The sequence below is a fragment of the Daphnia pulicaria genome, chromosome 1 (assembly GCF_021234035.1).
Source record: "Daphnia pulicaria isolate SC F1-1A chromosome 1, SC_F0-13Bv2, whole genome shotgun sequence".
In the NCBI taxonomy this organism is placed as follows: Eukaryota; Metazoa; Arthropoda; class Branchiopoda; order Diplostraca; family Daphniidae; genus Daphnia; species Daphnia pulicaria.
This window is the reverse complement of record NC_060913.1, coordinates 19,206,482-19,212,675: the sequence shown is the minus strand read 5'-3', so window position 1 is coordinate 19,212,675 and position 6,194 is coordinate 19,206,482.

Genomic DNA, 6,194 nt, shown 5'->3' with positions numbered 1-6,194 from the left:
GATGAAAAATGAAGAAAATAAAGGAATTAATGCAATTTTTTGAATGTTTCTTGTTGAATGTGATGAAAAATGAAGAAAATAAAGGAAATAATGCAATTTTTTTGAATGTTTCTTGTTGAATGCGATGAAAAAAGAAGAAAATAAAAGAAATAATGCAATTTTTTGAATGTTTCTTGTTGAATGCGATGAAAAATGAAGAAAATCAAGGAAATAATGCAATTTTTTTGAATGTTTCTTGTTGATTGTGATGAAAAAATGAAGAAAATAAATGAAATAATGCAATTTTTGGAATGTTTCTTGTTGAATGCGATGAAAAATGAAGAAAATAAAGGAAATAATGCAATTTTTTGAATGTTTCTTGTTGAATGCGATGAAAAATGAAGAAAATAAAGGAAATAATGCCATTTTTGTAATGTTTCTTGTTGAATGCGATAGAAAAATGAAGAAAATAAAGGAAAACATGCAATTTTTAAAAAAGAAGAAAATAAAGGAAATAATGCAATTTTTTGAATGTTTCTTGTTGAATGCGATGAAAAATGAAGAAAATAAAGGAAATAATGCAATTTTTTGAATGTTTCTTGTTGAATGCGATAAAAAATGAAGAAAATAAAGGAATTATGCAATTTTTTGAATGTTTCTTGTTGAATGCGATGAAAAAAGAAGAAAATAAAGGAAAGAATGCAATTTTTTGAATGTTTCTTGTTGAATGCGATGAAAAATGAAAAAAATCAAGGAAATAATGCAATTTTTTGAATGTTTCTTGTTGATTGTGATGAAAAATGAAGAAAATAAATGAAATAATGCAATTTTTGGAATGTTTCTTGTTGAATGCGATGAAAAATGAAGAAAATAAAGGAAATATTGCAATTTCTTGAATGTTTCTTGTTGAATGCGATGAAAAATGAAGAAAATAAAGGAATTAATGCAATTTTTTGAATGTTTCTTGTTGAATGTGATGAAAAATGAAGAAAATAAAGGAAATAATGCAATTTTTTGAATGTTTCTTGTTGAATGCGATGAAAAATGAAGAAAAATAAAGGAAAACATGCAATTTTTTGAATGTTTCTTGTTGAATGCGATGAAAAATGAAGAAAATAAAGGAAATAATGCAATTTTTTGAATGTTTCTTGTTGAATGCGATGAAAAATGAAGAAAATAAAGGAAATAATGCAATTTTTGAATGTTTCTTGTTGAATGCGATGAAAAATGAAGAAAATAAAGGAAATAATGCCATTTTTGTAATGTTTCTTGTTGAATGCGATGAAAAATGAAGAAAATAAAGGAAAACATGCAATTTTTAAAAAGAAGAAAATAAAGGAAATAATGCAATTATTTTGAATGTTTCTTGTTGAATGCGATGAAAAATGAAGAAAATAAAGGAAATAATGCAATTTTTTGAATGTTTCTTGTTGAATGCGATAAAAAATGAAGAAAAAAAGGACATAATGCAATTTTTTGAATGTTTCTTGTTGAATGCGATGAAAAATGAAGAAACTAAAGAAAAACATGCAATTTTTTGAATGTTTCTTGTTGAATGCGATGAAAAATGAAGAAAATAAAGGAAATAATGCAATTTTTGAATGTTTCTTGTTGAATGCGATGAAAAATGAAGAAAATAAAGGAAATAATGCAATTTTTGAATGTTTCTTGTTGAATGCGATGAAAAATGAAGAAAATAAAGGAAATAATGCAATTTTTTTTATGTTTCTTGTTGAATGTGATGAAAAATGAAGAAAAAATGCAATTTTTGAATGTTTCTCGTTGAATGCGATGAAAAATGAAGAAAATAAAGGGAAACATGCAATTTTTTGAATGTTTCTTGTTGAATGTGATGAAAAATGAAGAAAATAAAGGAAATAATGCAATTTTTTGAATGTTTCTTGTTGAATGCGATGAAAAATGAAGAAAATAAAGGAAAACATGCAATTTTTAAAAAAGAAGAAAATAAAGGAAATAATGCAATTTTTGGAATGTTTCTTGTTGAATGCGATGAAAAATGAAGAAAATAAAGGAAATAATGCAATTTTTTGAATGTTTCTTGTTGAATGCGATGAAAAATGAAGAAAATAAAGGAAATAATGCCATTTTTGTAATGTTTCTTGTTGAATGCGATGAAAAATGAAGAAAATAAAGGAAAACATGCAATTTTTAAAAAAGAAGAAAATAAAGGAAATAATGCAATTTTTTGAATGTTTCTTGTTGAATGCGATGAAAAATGAAGAAAATAAAGGAAATAATGCAATTTTTTGAATGTTTCTTGTTGAATGCGATAAAAAATGAAGAAAAAAAGGACATAATGCAATTTTTTGAATGTTTCTTGTTGAATGCGATGAAAAATGAAGAAACTAAAGGAAAACATGCAATTTTTTGAATGTTTCTTGTTGAATGCGATGAAAAATGAAGAAAATAAAGGAAATAATGCAGTTTTTGAATGTTTCTTGTTGAATGCGATGAAAAATGAAGAAAATAAAGGAAATAATGCCATTTTTGTAATGTTTCTTGTTGAATGCGATGAAAAATGAAGAAAATAAAGGAAAACATGCAATTTTTAAAAAAGAAGAAAATAAAGGAAATAATGCAATTTTTTGAATGTTTCTTGTTGAATGCGATGAAAAATGAAGAAAATAAAGGAAATAATGCAATTTTTTGAATGTTTCTTGTTGAATGCGATGAAAAATGAAGAAAATAAAGGAAATAATGCAATTTTTGAATGTTTCTTGTTGAATGCGATGAAAAATGAAGAAAATAAAGGAAATAATGCAATTTTTGAATGTTTCTTGTTGAATGCGATGAAAAATGAAGAAAATAAAGGAAATAATGCAATTTTTTTAATGTTTCTTGTTGAATGTGATGAAAAATGAAGAAAAAATGCAATTTTTGAATGTTTCTTGTTGAATGCGATGAAAAATGAAGAAAATAAAGGAAAACATGCAATTTTTTGAATGTTTCTTGTTGAATGCGATGAAAAATGAAGAAAATAAAGGAAATAATGCAATTTTTTGAATGTTTCTTGTTGAATGCGATGAAAAAAGAAGAAAATAAAAGAAATAATGCAATTTTTTGAATGTTTCTTGTTGAATGCGATGAAAAATGAAGAAAATCAAGGAAATAATGCAATTTTTTGAATGTTTCTTGTTGATTGTGATGAAAAATGAAGAAAATAAATGAAATAATGCAATTTTTGGAATGTTTCTTGTTGAATGCGATGAAAAATGAAGAAAATAAAGGAAATAATGCAATTTTTGGAATGTTTCTTGTTGAATGCGATGAAAAATGAAGAAAATAAAGGAAATAATGCAATTTTTTGAATGTTTCTTGTTGAATGCGATGAAAAATGAAGAAAATAAAGGAAATAATGCCATTTTTGTAATGTTTCTTGTTGAATGCGATGAAAAATGAAGAAAATAAAGGAAAACATGCAATTTTTAAAAAAGAAGAAAATAAAGGAAATAATGCAATTTTTTGAATGTTTCTTGTTGAATGCGATGAAAAATGAAGAAAATAAAGGAAATAATGCAATTTTTTGAATGTTTCTTGTTGAATGCGATAAAAAATGAAGAAAAAAAGGACATAATGCAATTTTTTTGAATGTTTCTTGTTGAATGCGATGAAAATGAAGAAAATAAAGGAAATAATGCAATTTTTTGATGTTTCTTGTTGAATGCGATGAAAAATGAAGAAAATAAAGGAAATAATGCCATTTTTGTAATGTTTCTTGTTGAATGCGATGAAAATGAAGAAAATAAAGGAAAACATGCAATTTTTAAAAAAGAAGAAAATAAAGGAAATAATGCAATTTTTTGAATGTTTCTTGTTGAATGCGATGAAAAAATGAAGACAATAAAGGAAATAATGCAATTTTTTGATGTTTCTTGTTGAATGCGATAAAAAATGAAGAAAAAAAGGACATAATGCAATTTTTTGAATGTTTCTTGTTGAATGCGATGAAAAATGAAGAAACTAAAGGAAAACATGCAATTTTTTGAATGTTTCTTGTTGAATGCGATGAAAAAATGAAGAAAATAAAGGAAATAATGCAATTTTTGAATGTTTCTTGTTGAATGCGATGAAAAATGAAGAAAATAAAGGAAATAATGCAATTTTTGAATGTTTCTTGTTGAATGCGATGAAAAATGAAGAAAATAAAGGAAATAATGCAATTTTTTTAATGTTTCTTGTTGAATGTGATGAAAAAATGAAGAAAAAATGCAATTTTTGAATGTTTCTTGTTGAATGCGATGAAAAATGAAGAAAATAAAGGAAAACATGCAATTTTTTGAATGTTTCTTGTTGAATGCGATGAAAAATGAAGAAAATAAAGGAAATAATGCAATTTTTTGAATGTTTCTTGTTGAATGCGATGAAAAAAGAAGAAAATAAAAGAAATAATGCAATTTTTTGAATGTTTCTTGTTGAATGCGATGAAAAATGAAGAAAATCAAGGAAATAATGCAATTTTTTGAATGTTTCTTGTTGATTGTGATGAAAAATGAAGAAAATAAATGAAATAATGCAATTTTTGGAATGTTTCTTGTTGAATGCGATGAAAAATGAAGAAAATAAAGGAAATAATGCAATTTTTTGAATGTTTCTTGTTTGAATGCGATGAAAAATGAAGAAAATAAAGGAATTAATGCAATTTTTTGAATGTTTCTTGTTGAATGTGATGAAAAATGAAGAAAATAAAGGAAATAATGCAATTTTTTGAATGTTTCTTGTTGAATGCGATGAAAAAAGAAGAAAATAAAAGAAATAATGCAATTTTTTGAATGTTTCTTGTTGAATGCGATGAAAAATGAAGAAAATAAAGGAAATAATGCAATTTTTTGAATGTTTCTTGTTGAATGCGATGAAAAATGAAGAAAATAAGGAAATAATGCCATTTTTGTAATGTTTCTTGTTGAATGCGATGAAAAATGAAGAAAATAAAGGAAAACATGCAATTTTTAAAAAAGAAGAAAATAAAGGAAATAATGCAATTTTTTTGAATGTTTCTTGTTGAATGCGATGAAAAATGAAGAAAATCAAGGAAATAATGCAATTTTTGAATGTTTCTTGTTGAATGCGATGAAAATGAAGAAAATAAAGGAAATAATGCAATTTTTGAATGTTTCTTGTTGAATGCGATGAAAAATGAAGAAAATAAAGGAAATATGCAATTTTTTTAATGTTTCTTGTTGAATGTGATGAAAAATGAAGAAAAAATGCAATTTTTGAATGTTTCTTGTTGAATGCGATGAAAAATGAAGAAAATAAAGGAAAACATGCAATTTTTTGAATGTTTCTTGTTGAATGCGATGAAAAATGAAGAAAATAAAGGAAATAATGCAATTTTTTGAATGTTTCTTGTCTGAATGCGATGAAAAAAGAAGAAAATAAAAGAAATAATGCAATTTTTTGAATGTTTCTTGTTGAATGCGATGAAAAATGAAGAAAATCAAGGAAATAATGCAATTTTTTGAATGTTTCTTGTTGATTGTGATGAAAAATGAAGAAAATAAATGAAATAATGCAATTTTTGGAATGTTTCTTGTTGAATGCGATAAAAAATGAAGAAAAAAAGGACATAATGCAATTTTTTGAATGTTTCTTGTTGAATGCGATGAAAAATGAAGAAACTAAAGGAAAACATGCAATTTTTTGAATGTTTCTTGTTGAATGCGATGAAAAATGAAGAAAATAAAGGAAATAATGCAATTTTTGAATGTTTCTTGTTGAATGCGATGAAAAATGAAGAAAATAAAGGAAATAATGCAATTTTTGAATGTTTCTTGTTGAATGCGATGAAAAATGAAGAAAATAAAGGAAATAATGCAATTTTTTTAATGTTTCTTGTTGAATGTGATGAAAAATGAAGAAAAAATGCAATTTTTGAATGTTTCTTGTTGAATGCGATGAAAAATGAAGAAAATAAAGGAAAACATGCAATTTTTTGAATGTTTCTTGTTGAATGCGATGAAAAATGAAGAAAATAAAGGAAATAATGCAATTTTTTTGAATGTTTCTTGTTGAATGCGATGAAAAAAGAAGAAAATAAAAGAAATAATGCAATTTTTTGAATGTTTCTTGTTGAATGCGATGAAAAATGAAGAAAATCAAGGAAATAATGCAATTTTTTGAATGTTTCTTGTTGATTGTGATGAAAAATGAAGAAAATAAATGAAATAATGCAATTTTTGGAATGTTTCTTGTTG